We start from the raw sequence: 18,063 nt of genomic DNA on the forward strand, positions 1-18,063 counted from the left end.
CCGATCCGATACCGATATTGTAGCTTTTAGCAACGGCCGATACCGATACCGGCCGATCCAAGCATGTATTAAAGATTAAAGATATTTACTTATTTTGTTGTACTACTCATGTTGAAAAGGGTTTTACTCTTAAGAACAACTAGCCAACTTAATTAGGTTAGTTTGAATAATCCACAATAGTTGGTAATGAGAAGCTGACCTTTTTATTCAGGGTTAAATAAACACAAAATAGACTAAATAATAAATAGTCAAATTACGACACACACACTGAATTGGCATCAGTGCTCTGTTCTTGAACAACAAGAGTGTAAACAATATAACATTATATATAAAAGCAACATACACAAAACTTGAGTAGAAAATAGTCAAATTACCACACACACAGTGTGCGCTAGGTGTGCTTAACAACGCGGACCGGATTTGGGGGGAAAAGCTGAAAAAATCTGGAATGGATTACCTACATTGGTGCGCTCGAAAACACGGACCGGAGTTTTGAAAACAAACTGGATCGGGAGTCCGGATCGGGATATTCCCGTGCAGGCCGATCCGATATTGATATGCATTTTTTTGCTAATATCGGCGGCCGATCCGATCCAAATATCGGATCGGGACATCCCTACTCTCAAAGCCTGTAATCAAAGCCTGGGGCCTCATTTATCAACCGTACTTACACACAGATTTGTGCGTAAGGAGGGCGTAAGATCATTGCCACGCAAAGTATGGAATTTACCAAAATGTACGAACAGAATCTAGTGGTAGAATAGCGATGTTACAAGTGCAAAGCAAAGCATTTAAGAGTGTCAACGTCTGCATTAAGCAATCGACATCCACATATGTCCCATGTTTACTTTAATTAGAAAACATTAAATTACTCCTTTGTCTAATTTTAAACGGACAAATTACCTAATTGGTGTCAAACCTTATAAAAGACAGCTGTGAGAAATGTATGAAATCTAGTGCAATGGCTTATCTTGCGTTATTGGAAGACTTGGCAACCATGCGCTCCGCAGGGAGCGCGTCTTCAAAGATTGTACTGATCTGCTTGGAGAGAGCACAGAGTGGCTTCTTAGTAGGTACCACTTCCCAAAGAATGTACTGCTGGATTTGTGTCGTGATTTAGGGCCAATGTTGGCTCGAGACACGAGACTCACAAACGCAATCCCTGTGCATATCCAACTCCTTTCCACCCTGGGATTTTTACAGGTTGTCCGCGGAGGTCTTAAAAGTCTTAAAAAGTCTTAAATTAATTTTTCTAAATTTAAGGCCTTAAAAAGTCTTAAATTCATCAAAAATGTCATATGCTGGTCTTAAATTTATAACTCGGAGGTCTTAAATTTGTCGGGGCAGGGTTATTTATTTTTTTATTTTTCTCGCGGGACTTTTCGGGAAGGAGATGTACGAGGGGCTACTTTCTTGCTAGCTGCATATATAAACGGATGTTTGCGTGCTTGCTAGCTAGTCTGCAACAATGGGTAAATGCAAGTTCAACGTCAGTTGGCTGGAAGACGTCCATCTCCGAGGTTGGCTAGCGTCCGTTGCCAACCCAGAACAGGCCAGATGCATTCCGTGCAAAAGTAGCCTACATTCAAGCTCGGCACCATGGGGATTAAGGCTGTCGTCAGCCATATGCAGAGCCAAAAACATAAAACCTCTGCCAGGAGCCACACACAGACCCCAGCCATTTCTACGTTTTGCATCTCTGCCCCGGCGCTACCGCCGCAGACGGTCCGCGCTGCTAGCACTGACCTGAGGGCAGCATTTGGTGCGACACCAACACTGAAAGCGGAGGTGTCGTGGATTCTAAACACAGTGGTCAAGCACCAGTCCTAAAACTCGAATGAGGGGATAGGAGATCTCTTCGGTTTGATGTTCCCTGACTCTCAAATCGCGAGCACCTTTACTGCTGGAAGGGACAAAACGGCGTATATAACTCGCTTCGGACCAGTGCCTTTCATCCGAAACGAGCGAATCTGCAGCGTCAACAAGGCTGATTTTGTTTTGATATTTGAGACGTTGAACCACGCCACTAAAAGCAAGCAACTTGACGTGCACGTCCGATATTGGGTCGGAGATCGAGTGCATTCCCGGTACTTGGGCTCGCAATTCATGGGGCCCCACATATATGGGGGTAAAAGGGATGATGATACATAATATTTTTTAGACAATATGCAGAATCTTTTTACTTACTAATTAACACGGTCGGCTATTTTGCCAGCACGCCACCCTAGCCATATTATGGGCAACCGTGTTCCCCTTGGCTGTGATTTGAACTTTGAATTCCTCGTAGGAGTTCATAATAATACATTGCTCGCTTTGGATGAAATACACCGCTCTTGCGCGATTTATTTTGCATAAGGGTGAGTCAAATGACGCGAGAAACGCCCATTTTATGTGAACGCGCATTGAACCTAAAGCGGAAAACCTGGTTCAACTAATTGAATCTAAAGTGAGCGTCGTGGTACCATTTAACTGTGATTGCGAGTTGCGGCTCTGTCGAGCCAGGTTTTCCCAAGAAAGCCTGGGTATGTTCAACGAGGTTCGTGGTATAGCCTACCCCCCAGGTCTTACAGAAGGCATTTATTTAATGGTGAAAATATTATTAATCAGTGGCGTAAATATCGACGGTGCAACCGGTGCAGCTGCCCGGGGGCCCAGACGCTGTCACCCCCCTCTCAACAACTTACAACTTGGGTGCACTATAAATACGTGCTGGGGCACCCAAATTAAAAATGTAGGCGCACCAGTGCACCCAAGGAAAGAATTAGTCTGGAGCCCTGGAGTATCACTTTATGTTCAATAATCAGACAGAAAGTAAACTTGAATGAGTCTCATTGAGTGACCATGCTATGCTTGGGTTGTAATACAGCGGGATCCCCCCCACTATCGCGGGTTTAAGGTCTTAAATTTCATTCAAGGTGTTATTAAAAAGGTCTTAAAAAGTCTTAAATTTGACTTGCTGAAACCTGCAGATACCCTGTTTTAGCTACCGGCACATTTCAGCGTGAGGTTGGAGACATATCCGGCACTTCTCAGCCATCGATGAGTAGGACCATGCCGGCGGTGTTGGAAGCAATTATTTCCCTGGCCCCAAACTACATCCAGTTCCCTTACAGAGATCCCCAACAAGCCGAAATCAAACGGGGCTTTCACGCCATCGCCGGATTCCCAAACATAATTGGAGCCATAGATTGCACCCACATAGCCACAAAAGCACCGTCAACTAACGAATTTAACTATGTTAACAGAAAGGGGTTTCATTCTGTCAACGTGCAAATCGTTTGTGATGCAAATCTATCCTTGTTAAACGTTGTTGCGTGGTGGCCTGGAGGAACACACGACTCATTCATCATGCAGAACAGCTCTGTTGGTGTGAGTCTCCAAGAAGGCGCTGTGGAAGATGGCTGGCTCATTGGTGAGTATTAGGCTACAACATGTTTAAAATACTATTGCTGGGTTGTGTACAGTTGTTTAAAAATGTATCATCATTAGGTGATCAAGGTTACCCGCTGAAGCCATGGCTAATGACCCCCTTAACCAACCCGAGGACCCAGCAGGAAGTATAACCGGGCCCATGCGCGCACGAGGGGCACCGTTGAGCGCGAAATAGGCCTGCTGAAAGGGCGATGGCTGTGCCTTTCCAGCAAGGGGGGGGACACTGCAGTATCGGCCTGAAAAGGTGTGAAGGATCATCATAGCTTGCTGTGTGCTACACAATTTAGCCATCAGACAGGGGGTCCCTCTGCAGGAACTCCCCAGACCAGACGGTCCTATGCCTGACGCGTTGCCCCTACCACCTCCTAATGCCACTGGCCTTCAGACGAGACAGGATCATACAGAGATTTTAGGTAAATCTAGCACAGAAACATAACATTTTTCATTTTGTGTTTTGCAGCATTGGAGGTGGAAAAAAAGCGCAATTGGTCAACGGTTTATGGTGTATTTGACATTTTATTTGCGCAAGGGGCAATCTGTTCAAGAGACTAATTGATTTGATACATTGGTCATGTTGGTCAGTTGCTCCTTCAGGTCATTAATGGATTATGTCATTTCCTCTTGGTTTTGCAGCTCCGCCTCCACCAGCACTCTTGGCGCACGGTGCACGGGAGGGACAATGGACGGCCCCGGTTCCTCCGACTCCTCCAGCAACAGCACCATGGGACCCACTGTGAAAGAAACTAATTCACAATAATTTCACCGAGTTTAGTATCGAAGGTTTTTTTCTTCTAAATGTCAAAATTTCAATAAAATGTTTGCAAACACAGTTTGTTTCTTGTACCTTCAATTTGAATGTTAGGCAGCCCAGCGTCGGTGTCACCGTCCTGCCGGACAGAGCTGCGTCGCCAATGATGCTGGCAATTGGGTTGTCCACAGGGCTCCAGAGTGCGACCTACCTAATTTCTTAAGGTACGAGTTAAAATTGAATGAGGTCGCTCCGGTGCTACTTGCAGGAGGTGCTACCACAAATCTCTCCCGCGGTTGTGGTTGATAATAAAATCGTACTTTCTGGCTCATTCCTGCGAGTCCACTACTCTCTCTCGCTCCCAGCTGTCTCTGCCTGCCTGTCTGTCTGCACCTTTTACAGTCTATGGTCCGCACACTACACGTGCACGGGACTCTCTAAATCGACGCCACTTTGACCTGGGCGGGACTTTACGTCCTACGTCACTCGCTATGGGTGTGCATGTGTGCGCGTAGCCGTCACTCGCGATGGGTGTGCATGTGAGAAAGGTTTTGGCTTTTAGTGTCTGGGTTGGTAATAACGGTTCTGATGATTTTTCTGATGGAAAAGTGGTCTTTTATTTCCATAATCTTTGTTCAGTGAACGCATAAACCCGTTTGTTAGTTAGCAGTTAAACAAAATGCGATCTCTTTTGTTTACAGTTACCAACGACCAACTGATGATTGGGGGTTCGATTCCCTTGTGATGCAAGGTTTTTTCTTTCATTTTGGACTGCACACACATCGCGAGTGACGGATAGTCGCACAATGTACACACATCACTGTCTTTACAATATCTAGGCAACCGAAGTTTAAAGATTGTCAAGTGGTTAACTCTTGAATCGCAGTACTTGTACTAAGACCTGATGGGTTAGTGGTCAGAGAACAACTCATTAACGCAGGGATAAGGGGTTCGATTCCTTAATGAAGCCAGCTTTTTTCTCTCAAACCCTAACCCTGGACTGGATGTTTGTATGCCATTTTGCGTAACTTGTAGTTTATGATGAAGAAATGTTACTGGGGTTAAGGTTAGGGTAACGGTAATAAGACACAAAGTGTTTTTGCAACACAATATTTCTTACAATAACAAAGTCCAAAGTTTTGATGACTCCAGTAGGAAACTTAAGATACCTAGAGAAATGCGTGAGTGCTCACAAAACATCAACAAGTCAGCAGTGTGGTACAGGGTGATCATTTCTGATATACAGTACAAAAGCTGAAACTATTAGCCAGGAGTGGGAAAGATGCAGACGCAGACGTGGGAAGCAATAAGACGCACCAACACACAGTTGTCTGTTGCAAAATGGTTCAGAGTTTAATATAAATAGTTAGGGTTAGCTGGTATGGCGTTATCTGGTATAGCTATAGTCTAATGTTAGCTTAGTTCGTGTTGTTTCGTCATGTTAATCGCTAGAAATAGTAAGTCATTTGTAGAAATATAGCCTATCATCACATACTGTAGGAATGTCACCCACCCTCCATCGCGTACGACACTGACGCTCGTAATCCTGTAGTGCAAGGGACTTCGTGCACAGATCCCTGAGACAAACGGCTACGCCCACACATGCAAACCCATAGCGAGTGACGTAGGACGTAAAGTCCCGCCCAGGTCGAAGTGGCGTCGATTTAGAGAGTCCCACACGTGCACAGTCTTGCTGCGCACGCAGTACGCTCAAAAAAGTAAACAAAGCAGATACAATATGAAGCGGACGATAGTCGATTATTTTAAGAAGAAAAATGTGCCAGAGGAAACAAATGAGGCTGTTGTTGGTGGTGACGGAGAAAGGTTAGCAGAGATAGCGACAAGAATCTCAGATTCTTCTGAAGACGACAGTGACAAGTTGGCGAAAAAGGCGGGGGGCAGTGGGGAGAAAAAAAAAAGTAGTTTTCAAGAACAATGGCTGGTGCAGTTCCCGTGGTTACGATATGAGGGACAAGCCATGGTGTGTGTGTGTGTGTGTACTGCAGGACATGTAGCCCGTCCGTTGCAGGCAGGACACATTTTGTAAATTGATCTACACAGTTCAGAGTGCAGTCATTAAAATTACACAATGAAAGCCAAAAGCACAAGACGTGCAGGAACCGCTGCATCACACGAAGCTCCCAGCCCCTCCCCACCTCATTTAATAGGATTGATGAGAGCAATCGCTCGGCGGAGAATGACGAAATGATCATCAAATTTAACACCGCCTACAACATCGCTAAAGAGGAACTCCCGTTCACAAAATTCAAATCACAGATCATACTAATGAAGAAGAACGGACTGAACGTCAACCCCACATATTCCAACGACACTGCGTGTGCACAATTTGTGGGAGTTATAGCACAGTGATTCCCAACCGGGGGTACGCGGACCCCTAGGGGTACGCGTGAGTATTGCAGGGGGTACGCAGAAAGATTATAAATTAGCCTACAAAAATTAAATTATGAATTTTAATAAGCCCATAAGTCTATTTTCGCATCCGCAATTAACAGTTCTTCCTCAGTGATTGTAAGACTACAATGCACATCATGAAAAATGGCGACATCAGACCTATGCTATATATGCGTCAGACGTCTGTTGTTCACGTTTGCGCTTTAAAAAAAAAGCTTCACGTTCTTGCTGCGGTTGCGCGCGAAGCTAGCTAACCAACGTTAACTGCAAACCAACTGTAAACATGGATGCATGGCTAGGCAGGAGTAAACGTCCAGCTACCGCTACTGCTACCGTCGCCCCGGATGCGGGCACAGGGGAGCCAAGTGAAAAAATGAATAAAGAGACCACTACCAAACACCGGCAGTACAAAGAGAAATACATTTTGTATGGATTTAATTGTACATCGTCTGATCCACCTCAGCCTCAGTGCTTTTTTTGCGGTGAGGTCCTGTCAAATAATTCAATGAAACCAGCCCATCTGCAGCGTCACCAGAGCACCAAACACGCGGGAAATGTAGGTAAGACCGAAGACTTTTTCAAACGAAAAATGTCTGAATTCAAGTCAAGTCAGACTACACTAAAGAGAGCAGCAAATGTGTCAAGCAAAGCATTGGAGGCCTCCTATGCTGTGTCATTACTTGTGGCTAAGTAAAAAAAAACAACATTAAATTGCCGAAGATCTGATTCTCCCTGCCGCTATACTTTTGGTTGAAGTTATGCTGGACAAGAAAGCAGCAGATGCGCTGAAAACCGTTCCATTACCAAACAACACAGTCTGTCGTCGGATCGATGATATCGCCACTAATATTGTTGAGCAGGTGGTCAATAAAATGAACAGAGCAGGTCTGTTCGCTTTGCAGTTAGATGAAATGACGGATGTGAGTGGGGAGGCTCAGCTCTTGGCCTTTGTGCGCGAGTCGGACATACATGAGCATTTTCTGTTTTGCAAGAAGCCCTGAGTGAGCCCTGAGTTAAGTGCTGTTATGGATGACGCAGTTAAGGTGCTTAATTACATTCAGTCCAGGCCTATGAATCACCGATTGTTTCAGAGTCTTTGTCAAGACAGCGGGGCAAAGCGCGATCAGCTGCTGCTTCACACGGACGTTCGCTGGTTGTCTCGCGGCAAAACCCTACGGAGGCTTTTCGAATTTCGCATCGAGGTGTCTGCTTTCTTGAAAGAGCACTTGCACCCCCTTGCGGTTGTTTTTGAGAACACAGGCTGGATTGCACGCCTTGCATATCTTGCCGATGTCTTCTCCAAGCTGAATGAACTCAATCTGGCACTTCAAGACAAGGACGCACACATACTTAACATGTATGACAAAGTGAATGGATTCATACATAAAGTCACCTTGTGGGAGAAGAAATGCAACAATGGAGATGTGAGCTGTTTTCCACTCGTTGTTACCCATCTTGTCACCACTGATGCTGAAAAAAATCCTTTAGTCAAAATCATCAGAACACATCTCTCCAAACTCCAAACTGACTTCAACCAGTACTTCCATGACATCGAAGAAAAGTCAGAGCAACTGGACTGGGTGAGGAACCCCTTCAGAGGGACTGAGAGCAGCAGCAGCCTTCCTGCCAGACTGCAGGAAAACCTGGTGGATTTGTCCTTTGATCGTATGCAAAAGATGGCACATGCTGAAAAGTCACTGACTGAGTTTTGGTGTGAAGTTGAAAAGGAAAATCCTGAGCTGGGGAAATGTGCATTAAATTAACTATTACCTTTTGGATCAACTTACATGTGTGAAGTGACCTTCTCAGCCCTGACTCACATCAAAACCAAGCAGAGAAACAGACTGAATGTGGAGAGCAGCTTGTTGGCGGCTGTTGCCACACTGCCCCCAGAAATGTCAAAGCTTTTGAAAGACAGGCAAGCGCAAGTGTCTCATTAAACTGAATAAAAGGTATTTTTTTCCACTCACAATGATTGTATATGGTATTATTTAAATGAGCAGGTGGATTAGATATAAAGACAAAGGGTTAAAAATAAGTACACATTAAGGCGAATAATCCACATGAGAGAGGGGGTACTTTTAACATGGAAACCAGCTCAAGGGGTACACTGGTCAAAAAAGGTTGGGAACCACTGTTATAGCAGACACACTCAAGGGAAAGACCGCCGACAAAGTCGCACACGCCCCCTACCTCTCATTCATACTTGACGGTTCCACTGACAAATCCACCAAGGAGTGCGAGATTATATATGCCCGTATCGTTGAAGATGGAAAACCGTGCAATATTCTTATTGGCCATATTGAGGTTGAACACGCCCATGCAGAAGTTAAGGAGTGTGTCTCATTTCTGTTTCATATAGCTAAATGATAATAACTATATGGAAAAATGCTCTACAGGTTAATTATAAATTCCTTTAGAATAAAATTATTTGATGCCATCATGCCCAGGTATCTTAAAAAACACACACAATAACGTGCGTGTGTGTGTAGAGGGAGAGAGAGAGAGAGAATATAAATATTCCATGTTATGTGCTTAATTTAAGGCGTTTATGCTGCAGCCAAGAAAGCCTTGTAAGAACTGGGCGGAAAAAATTGTAGCCATGGGTGCAGACAGTGCAGCTGTCAATCTGGGACACAGAGGTGGAGTGATAGCCCTCCTTCAAGCAGAGATTGGGTCCTTCATTGTCCCATTCCACTGCATGCCACACAGGTAGGTTCCCTTTTACCATATCTGCCATACATATTCATTCTCCAAAGTGTAATTAAAATGTAAAAAATATATATCTATTTTCTGTAAAGATTGGAGCTAGGGATGTTGAGGGTGCAAAGAGAGGTCTCCATGATTGGGCAGGTGTATGACCTGTTGCACCTCATCTGGAAAACATACCACCTAACCCCTAAATCAATGAGGGAACTCAAAGCACTTGGAGCTGAACAGTCACAGTGAATGCACCGAGTGGAGTGAAAGGGACCAGGTGGCTGCCCCATGTGTCCCGGAGTTTGAGGACCTTCCTAAAACCAGGGAAGGATGGTAATTCCTCTGGCCAGTTTACAGCCGTGTATGTGCACATGGAGCATCTGGCAGGTGCCTCGGCCAGTGCAGATAGCTGGCAGAGCAAAGAAGGTAAGTATTATCTTATCTCAGTGTTTTGTGTTGACAGTATAAATCAATTATTTAAAACATTTTAACTTTGGTGTTTTATGAGTTGAGAATCAGAACTACATATTTGCAGGTCAAAGTCAGCATGGAGGATGGGACATGTGGCATTTTGCCACTTCCTGTCAGACCTTTTCTCTTCCATCAGCAACTTCAGCCTGCAGCTTCAGAAAAACAATGTAATCCTACCTCAGGTAAAGAAGAGAGAAAAAGGAGGCCAGGGGATTACTTTTATATTCCCCTTAACATGTTGCTTATATTAAGAACAAAACTGTCTTCCCAGGCTGTTAGTGGCATCGAATCTCTCTTGGCTACCATAGAAGCTATGGCAGCTAGCCCCAAACCTGATGGTAAGCTGTCTGAGTTCCTTGCAGCCATGAAGAAGCAGCGCCAACAGAGAGGAGGAGAACCTGGGGCTGGGACGTTCCAAGTATCAGGTACACAATATACTTTATATAAAATCGAATGTATATTTCATGTTAATAAGATATACATAGCATTTTAATTTTGCATGCTTCACAGGATGTCATGCTTTCTAAAGGTGAAGCTGCAGAGCTGGCAGAAGGTCAACCAATCAGCCAGTGTGCTCCCAGACTGCAAAGAGCCATTGTGCTGACCTGTGAGTCCACGGTGAAACACCTGAAGAATAGATTTAGCAGCCTACTTGGTGAGTTGTTGTATTTTAGCATTATATCATTGGCACAATGACATGTTTAGAGCACTGTTGAGAGGCCTAACCTTTTTCTGTCTGTTTTTTTCTGATAGAAGAGAACACAAAGGATGCACCAACAGCCAAGGCAGTGAAGTGTTTCAATGTCTTCAGCCATGACTCTTGGGCAGATCATAGGCTGGAGCTCCTGAACCATGGTGTGGAAGAGGTGAACTTTCTCCTACGACACTTCTCCACTGTCCTGGACAGGTGAGTTTTTCGTGTGCTATCATATTTATGTTGACATAATAAATTAAATCATGTTGATACAGACCTCCTTGTTCCTGCCATTCTTCCATCTCATGCCAGGAATGGCTGCAGCAAAGAAAAGGCCAAAGAGGAGTTCCAACTGATGAAAATGACGATAAACAAGGACATTCAAGGACAAAAGCTATCTTGGACTGTGGCAAGTCATGACGACAAAAGAGCCCTACTGCTCAGACTTTGCGGTAGGCTCTGTTATCTGTAGTATCAAAAATTACATGATCATTGTCACTGTTGACTTGGTGATTTGGAAAGTTGGTTTGATCACCACACTTCGTCTTTTGCAGAATATCCTACACCTGGTCAAAATCATGCTGGTGCTCCCAATCTCTTCAGCAGTCTGTGAAAGAGGCTTCTCGTCAGTAAACAGAATCAAGTCAGATGTTAGATCAAGCCTGCATACTGAAACTGTTGAGGACCTAATCCGTATTAGTGTTGAGGGGCCACAACTCGAGGACTATGATGCCAGGCAGGATGTTAAGCAGTTCTCCCAGGGTAAGAGGAGCAGGAGGCCTAACTATATGAGCTGGTCCCTAGAATGAGATGAATTGCAGGGAAGAAATTAATGCTGCTTAGTTCAAGTTCAGTTTGAATTAATGAGCTTTAAGTTTATAAGTTATTTATTACGTAGTTTTTAAGTTACCAGTAAGTTCGATGTTCAGAATGTTATGTTCAATATACGTTTAATAACGTGGAACAGTATTTTTGTACTGCGGCTCATGCAGAGAAACTTGAATTCAGATTTAAATATTTTGCAAATATCAAGTTTGGGTCATTGTCAATCTTTAACTTTCATCAACATAACATATTAATAACACGCTATACAAAGAAAAATATGGCGCTACCTAATTTGTTTTGGTGCTACTAAATGAAAAGCTAGGTGGCACCAGTGTTACCTGTGAAAAAGTTAGTCTGGAGCCCTGCACCAGCACCAACAGCAGTTCCAGCACCAGCAACAGAAGACCCATCACCAGCTCCAGGTCCATCATCAGCATCAGCAACAGAGGCCCTGGGCCACTCTGTAAGAATCTGTTTGACTTTATTTGTATAGGTTAAAGGGGTAGTTCGGAATTTTGGACATAGGGCCTGATTCCGAAGTGAGCATTGGTATTCTATATCACTGGAGACAGTTTTCAACACATTTCATTCAGTCCTTCTAGTTGCAGAGTTTGCTCATGCTAGGCTAGCGCAAGTCAACGGGCAATGCTAGCCTGCTATTAAAAACAGTCTTACCCACTCCACAGTACACCCGAGGTAAATCAATTATAACGGCAGACTATAGATTTAAATGTCTGTGTTGATAGAATAATGTTAGAAATAAAACTAACCATGCATCGCATGAATCATCGAGGGACTACTTTCTCAGCAGAAGCGGAATTCTACTATGCGCTGGTTAGGTTTGTAACCGAATCACGACAGAAGAACGTAAACAGAGAAGCGTGGGACAGAAGCGCAATTGAACGACTAGGCAACATGATGGTTCAGTGTGCTTTTAGAAATTGTAGAAATAAACGGTACCGATGGGCACCACAAAGTTTCCACCAATTTCCAGTGCGAGATCCAGAAAGGACTCAACTGTGGCTTGTTGCTGCTGGCTTTGACATCAAAACACCGGCTCGTACATGTACGGTTCGTTGGATACAACAAATTCCTCATAATCGTCTTCAAAAGCAGATGCATCGCTAACTCCTCCAAACGTGGCCATATCTTGTTAATTTCATACGCTTGTAGAATTCCTTCGTTCACTGTACTCTGCGTTTGTATCAATGACAGCGGCAGGTAACCTAGGTATCAGTCCGCCGCTGCCGTAGCCTACGTACAGGAATATAAACACTGCTGCTGAGACCCCGCAATTCCCTCAAAATGCAATGCAATGCAAGGTTGGTTTTATTTCTAACATTATTCTATAAACAGACATTTAGATGTATAGTCTGTCGTTATAATTGATTTACTGTGGAGTGGGTACGACTGTTTTTAATAGCAGGCTAGCATTGCCCGTTGACTTGCGCTAGCCTAGCACGAGCGAACTCTGCAACTAGAAGGACTGAATGAAATGTGTTGAACTGTCTCCAGTGATATAGAATACCAATGCTCACTTCGGAATCAGGCCCTATGTCCAAAATTCCGAACTACCCCTTTAAGTTACATTTGCAGTAGTTTCAGTTGCACTGTTTTTCTAAATGCATCAGCCGTACACTCGGTTAATCTAAATGCACATATATATCATTGAGGTAAGACGCTAGTCTGCTGTATGTTGAAGTAGATTTGTGGTAATGTTATCTACTTGCATTAAAGGTCATTCCAAAAGGACTTGTGGAGCGCTGCTCCTTCCAAAGCCCCCAGAAGTTCATAAATGATCTCCTACATGGGATGTATACCAGGGAATATATGGCAGGCCAGTCATCCAACAGCTGCACAGAAGGAAAACCTGGCCTAGCCAAACAGGACCTTGTAGAAATAACAAGTAGGTATATAGAAATGAGAAAATATGTTGGTTGAGTGATACCCACATTCTCATGCTCATCTTTCGTGCATGTGTTTGTGTGTGTGTGTGTGTGTGTGTATTCCCACAGATGCTGCAAAGTTGAAGTTCACCTACGTAACTGATACGAACATAAAAGCATTTATACGACAAAAGCTGAACAATGCTGCCAAATTTCAGGAACAATAAATTATCAACTGTTTAAAGAAAGTTAAACTTGAGCCCATGCCATTAAAATCACATTTTTCCTATTGTTTGTTAAATAACATAGGTCTGAATAAGTTTGTGAGCTGTGGTAAGTTTGAAATCTATGCAGTTTGTCTGCTGAATGCAATAGGCAATGAAAGGAAAAAGGCAGAAGAAATGAGCCGATCTGGATAAGGTGACACTGTGACGTAGCGTTGTCAAACTATTATTCATGGCCCTGCCCACTTGGTTGGTTCGTAACCACCCACAATAATTCTGAAAGAGTCGTGATTGAGCTAGTGCTAAATGCTAATACGTGTACGGTAGTTGCTTAGTTCGTAGTAACAGGCTAGTTACAGAATTTTGAATGCAATGGCAGAACGACATCGAAGTACATGAACTGCGACATGCTGCCTGCCGCCGGTTGCCGCGAGGCACCACCGCCGCGAAGCACCACCGCCCGGCAGCGGGCAGCCGGGCGGTGGTGCCTCGCGCCGGCAGCAGGCAGCAGGCAGCAGGCAGCGCGCGGTTCTGTCTACTACAGATTGATGTGGAAGTGGAAGAACCAGAGACGTCGGAGAACCCGACGAAGTCCTTTGTGATTCATTATATCGTCTGGACGTGCACACAGCTTTTGGCTGTGTGCACGTAGCTTATAAAAGATAGCTTTTGGTTATCTCAGCCATGGCCAAGGGATTGTTGACCGCGGTCGTCTCCCGCCGGAGTCTCGCTGCCGATGGACCACCGCCTCGGCTTCAGGAGGCGGTGATTAGCGCTGACCGCTGCCGAGGCGGTGGGAAGCAGGGCTCAAGCGGGATACATTCGCGGCCAACAATCCCCTTCTCCTCCATGTCGTGGTTCATGTACTTCAGGGAGTCAAAGCCAAAGTTCCTTTCCCCCAATTCATTCTCAACCATGGCTGCGATAACCCCCACTACGAGTCTCGTTGTAGAAATACCAGAGACGAGAGTCCGACGTATATATGCGCCATCACACCAACAGCAGAACGGTTATCCAAATAACAAGGAAGTGTACAACACTTGCGTTAGAGTCCTGGGGCTCTACATCTAAATAATATCATATAATACATAGATATCTATATCAAATAATACATATTATCACGGCCAAAATCTGTGTGCACCTCCAGACGATATAATGAATCACAAAGGACTTCGTCGGGTTCTCCGACGTCTCTGGTTCTTCCACTTCCACATCAATCTGAAGAAGACGCGGTCGTTTGAGATTCATAATAGCCTATCGTCTGGAGGCTCACACAGCTTTTGGCCGTGATAATATATATTATATATTATATGACATAGATATCTATGTATAATATGGGTTGCTAAGAGATATTGCGATACATCCACCGTAAACAGAGCGCATGGTACCGTGGCTACAAGCTGCTCAGGGCCAGGTGATAATATATATTATATGATATAGATATCTATGTATAATATGGGTTTCTACGAGCCATTGCGATACATCCACCGTAAACAGCGCATGGTACTGTGGCTACAAGCTGCTCAGGGCCACACCCCCACCCCCCTCCTTGACCTGCCTTGACACGCCCACCGTAACCAGAGCGAATGGTACTGTGGCTACAAGCTGCTCAGGGCCACACCCCCACCCCCCTCCTTGACCTGCCTTGACACGCCCACCGAAACAGCGCGTTTGGTGGAAGCTCAATGTGCGACTAGTTCGGAGTGGCTGTAACTCTGCACCACGGCTGAATTTCGGGGACGTCTTTGAATACTGTGTTTGTGGCCCACTAATACCTATATTAAAGCATCCATAAAATAGCATGGCATGGGATCTTTAAACTTTTGTTCTATTTTTTTTGTATTTTAGCAGTCTAGAAGAAAACACTGTGTTAATGGTGGTTGTAAGCCTAATTTATGTGCAGTGAATTATTGTTACAGAACTATGGTTAAAAATGGCAACAACAAAAAGTGATACAGTTGAAAATATCCATTAGGTATAGTACAATGACATAGTTAAAAGAACAACAAAATATTGCATAATGCAGTTATTGTAATGCGGTATATATAGTACTATGGTATCGTAATTGTAGTATTCTATAGCAAAATAAAAGTATAATAAATGTTCTGTAATTTACTTCAGTAGATTGTAGTTTATGTAGTAAACTGTAGTAGTATATAATGTATTATACTGTAGTAATAAAACTGCAGTTTTCTGTAGTATACTATAGTTTACTGTGGTAGTGTGGTATACTGTAGTAATAAAACTGCAGTTTTATGTAGTTTACTGTAGTAAAACTACTATAGTAAGGTTCAAAAACACTACAATATTTACTATAGTATATGTACTGTAGCTTATTTACTATAGTAAACTATATAATTTTCTGTAGTATACTATAGTTTACTGTAGTAAACTACTATAGTAAGGTTCAAAAACACTACAATATTTACTATAGTATATGTACTGTAGTTTATTTACTATAGTAAACTATAGAATTTTCTGTAGTATACTATAGTTTACTGTAGTAAAACTACGATAGTAAGGTTAAAAAACACGACAATATTTACTATAGTATATGTACTGTAGTTTATTTACTATAGTAAACTATAGAATTTTCTGTAGTATACTATAGTTTACTGTAGTAAAACTACTATAGTAAGGTTCAAAAACCCTACAATATTTACTATGGTATATATAGGGTATACTATAGTTTATTTACTATAGTAAACTATATAATTTTTTCATGTGGGGTGGGGCAGTCGCCCCCCCTGAGTCCGCCATACACACACAGTCCCCCTAAACATTGTTCCTTATAAACACTACTTAAAAGACAACACAAAACAACCCAGAACAAGCGGCTATAAACAACCACAGCCACATCTGTTCAGGTGTGCCCTGCTGTCCCTGGTGCTGGTTCTCAGTGTTAACTACTTCATTTGATTGACCAATGCAACTTATTCCAGGCACTCAATCAAGGCTAAATTGGAAATATAATAACACAACAAATAATAAAGGACTGCTCACTGCTCAGGGAACAGTAATGCCGCACCGGGAGGTGTGTATTTTACTCACCCTATTTGTATAGGAAGGCCATTCTCCTGTCTTTCATGGTGGCGAAGTGGTCAATAAGTAACCCAGGGAATGTTCAGGAGGCATGAATCTTTGTCAAAATGAAAACATGGCCAGCAAAATAGTAGCTGAAGTTTAGCGCTACCAGCTAGCCACTCGGTGCGGACATAGTTCTCCTCATTGAAAGTGCGATAACCACTCTTCTTTCTCTCCACACGCAGCTGAAGCTGAGGCATTGGCCTGCCGCCAGATTTATTCTTTAGTTGCTGCCCATGTGGCAGTATGGTACAATTTACTAAATACTCTAAATCTCGACCCTCCATAACTCCACTTGCTTATACGATAATATGATAAAAAAAAATGCAAACGTGCTAATCTCCCGCTATTTGTTTACCTTGACGTTGATGCTTTCATTTGATTGGTGTGAAGGCTTCCCTTGGCACACTGCTGACTAATCACAGGAGGCTCAGTGTCATGACGGTTGCCTCACCTGATTGGTTAATCCTTTTTTCTCACCAAGGGATGCCATCCCATGGGACATACAGTGTGCAATGTCGTGTTTTACCTAATGGTGGATTTAATGATTAGTTTCCGTGACCCAGTTCACGTGATTCAGTTCGCCACGAGGAGTCGTTCGCGAATCGTTTGTTCGTTCGTTCGAGTTTCCGGTAGCACTAACTCCACTGAGTCTGCATCATGGAATGCACGCCATTGCACGTTTCTCATCTGAGTCAGTCAGACTCAGTGGAGTTAGTGCTACCGGAAATTCATTCGTTCGTTCAGTCGAGTTTCCGGTGAATCGAATGGTGAACGAGACGACCGAACGAACGAGAGAGACGAACCGGTTTGGTTCGTTCGTTCTAAAGACTTGTTCATTCGAACCGGTTCGCAAACGAACGAGCCAACACTACCTCGTATTCAGTATTTAACATTTAGAGGGACGTGTTTTGAAATGCTCAATGAGACGAGAAAATGTGTAAGAAATGACAGCAACACGGCACCATAGAATAACCGAAACTGTTAATATAAATGTTTTTATTGAATGTCTAAAAAACAGGGAAGCCTGGCTTCCCTTGGCCTCCGGGAGAAAACGCTACAATTATAATTTCTATAATTGTAGGTTGTAGGCTGGTGATCATGTATTAGCCCTACAATGTAGGGCTAATACATGATCACCAAGTACAACCTACAATTATAGAAAGTATGTAGGCCTAGATGATTCATTTGAAGGATGTGGTGTTTGAATATGTTATTTTGTCCTTGACCCTGATTCAATGAGCATCTGTTATCAGGCTGTAAACCAACAGACCTAGCCAACAATAGGCCATTGGACATAAGCATCTGTCTGTGACTTAAATCGCCCGAAAAAAATAATAAATTGCATAACTGAATATTGTGTTGTTCTCAGCATGAAAAATGAATACAGAGCCGAAAGGAAAAAGCTAACCGGCCATGTTTCAAACTTTTGAGCACTAAAGTAAACCCAGCTTTGGCCTGTGAGTGGCACTATAGATTTCAAATCGGGCCCCCAAATTGATATGAGGGTGTCTTTCTTGCGGGTTTGAAATGTTTGTTTTCAGGCCCAATGCTGCCACCTGCTGCCAAACCATAACATTGTAATGC

General features: G+C 43.5%; 2 long non-coding RNA genes across 2 annotated transcripts; one reads left to right on the plus strand and one right to left on the minus strand.

The window, feature by feature from the left end:
- Window positions 1-1,414: 1,414 nt before the first annotated feature.
- LOC130388366 (uncharacterized) lies at window positions 1,415-4,562 on the plus strand. The gene is made up of 3 exons (XR_008896407.1): window positions 1,415-3,412; window positions 3,490-3,845; window positions 4,066-4,562. It is a non-coding gene; the product is annotated as an uncharacterized LOC130388366 (long non-coding RNA).
- Window positions 4,563-7,918: 3,356 nt separating this feature from the next.
- Window positions 7,919-17,094, minus strand: LOC130388272 (uncharacterized). The gene is made up of 3 exons (XR_008896395.1): window positions 16,444-17,094; window positions 11,621-11,743; window positions 7,919-11,257 (listed from the first exon to the last, which is right to left on the minus strand). It is a non-coding gene; the product is annotated as an uncharacterized LOC130388272 (long non-coding RNA).
- Between the last annotated feature and the right edge of the window lie 969 nt (window positions 17,095-18,063).

Source organism: Gadus chalcogrammus, chromosome 8, assembly GCF_026213295.1.
Source record: "Gadus chalcogrammus isolate NIFS_2021 chromosome 8, NIFS_Gcha_1.0, whole genome shotgun sequence".
In the NCBI taxonomy this organism is placed as follows: Eukaryota; Metazoa; Chordata; class Actinopteri; order Gadiformes; family Gadidae; genus Gadus; species Gadus chalcogrammus.